The following is a 2,146-nucleotide window of genomic DNA, read 5'->3' on the forward strand; positions in this document are numbered from 1 at the left end:
TAAAATCTTGATAAATCTAGTGTTATTGGATTAAGAGTTTTATAAAGTCATTAAAAGTTTTATGTTATTCAAGTAAAACAAAAGAATCTTGGATTGTTAATGAATTCAAATTTTATGTTATTGGTTTAGGATTTTATATCATTTCCTTCATAACAAAAGTCATGAAAATTCTTTCATCAAATAGAAAGATTTTACAAGATTAGAAAAAACAAATCATCAAGATTTTAAAAAACTTCCTAAACAATCTCTTAGAATTCTTCATTTTTAACTTTCAATTTTCTATGATTCTAACAATCAGCGAGAACATAAAGTCATTAAAATTCTTTCTAAATCCTAAACCAATACCTCCCCTAAGGTGACATTGCCAATATAATACCGGGCGATGGCTTCCGTTTTCGTAGGCCCACAATATTTAACGGACTTCGTTAATCCATTAAAAGAATAATTAACAACAGTAACTCCATTTTATTTGTTTTTTTTTTACATCACGTGAGCTGTGGAACTAAAAATAGGAAAATTATCAATTAAACAAAATAATTTTTATTAGAAAAACAAAAATTAAAATAATTTCATAAAGACAAAATTTCCAAATCGATTATGGGATATAGGGTTTATGGCTAAAACCGAGAGAGACGTGAGAGAAGAAAAATAATCAAAGCACATTGGAGTCGAAATAACTAAATAAGGTAATAATTGCTTCAGTCCATCGATATGAGTACATTTTTTTATTTGAGTTCACAGTGAAAGAACAAAGTGATAGACTTGACCAGAGTTAACGACGACTTTTTATTGTAGTATCTTTGGCTTCTTCTTTTTTTTTTTTTTGAGTGAACAAGGTGGTAAAACGCCAAATAGTATTCATAATATTGCTGTTAAAAAGTGTGATGATCCGAGGAATCAAAGTTAATCTATCATGTATGCTTTGAATAAATAGAGTAATACATTGAAAAAAGAGTATCACATTCGGTTGAATGCTTCGATTGATGCTATTAGGTACTTGTTGCGACAAGGGTTATCTTTCAGGGGTCATGAAGAATCGAAAAAGTCTGCTAATAGAGGAAAAAGTTTTAGAACTCGTGAAGTACACAGGAAAAACACAATGATGCAATAAGTAAGATTATTTTGGAGAATCCTCCAAAAAATAACCAGATGATTTCTCCGATGATTTAGAAAGATATTGTAAATTCTTTTGCTGAGGAAGTAGTGTTATCATCATAGAAGAAATTGATCAAGGTATGTTTGGTGTGTTGGTTTACGAGTCTGCTGATGTGTATGACAAAGAACAAATAACTGTTGTTTTTTTATTTGTTGATAAGAGTGGACCCGTCAAATAAAGATTCATTTGAGTCATCCATAAAAAAGAAACGTCTTCTTTATCTTTGAAGTTTGCCATTGACTCTTTGTTTGCAAAATATGGATTGTGCTTGAAAAGGGTGATGGAACATGGTTATGATGAACTAAGTAATATGAACGGTGAGTTTAATAGGTTGAGATTAGGTCTGGGAATCTGAACCAGACCGATTTGTCCGAATCAAACCAAACCGAACCAAGATTTAGGAAAATCGGTTCAGTTTCTATTAGTTCAATAGACCGATCAGAAAGATTTTAATCTAGACTCGGTTAACCAAGATTTTTAGTTTGCTTGAACGAAATAGTTAACCCGAAAAAAAAAACTAATCTAATTTTCCTAATTAGTTGTTGTTGCCTCTTTCATCAGTTACTCTTTGATATTTCTTCAATTCTTCTTCTTTTTCTTCAATTCACCATCTTTATCATATTTGATTCATCATAATCACAATCATTTTCTCGGTTACGATCTTCTTCTTCCATATATCATTATCTTCATCTTCTCTTCTTATGTGTTATAACATCTATGTTCCGAAAATAGAATTTGAGATATGTTGAGTAAACCAAAAGAGTGGATTTTAATTAATTTTGGTTTAATTAAATTTTGGTTTAATCTAATTAAACCAAAAACTCCTAATCTCTTTCTCAAAGTCACGTCTCTTCTCCTGTTTTTGCTATTGTCGACATTGTTATGAGAGAGAAAGGGAGAGAAAGGGAGAGAACTTTTAGTTGTTTAGTGTAAAGGAGGAAGAGAAGGAGATGAAGCTTTTTCTTTAGAGTAATGAAAGAAACAGAACTG

The sequence above is a fragment of the Camelina sativa genome, chromosome 11 (assembly GCF_000633955.1).
Source record: "Camelina sativa cultivar DH55 chromosome 11, Cs, whole genome shotgun sequence".
Classification (NCBI taxonomy): Eukaryota; Viridiplantae; Streptophyta; class Magnoliopsida; order Brassicales; family Brassicaceae; genus Camelina; species Camelina sativa.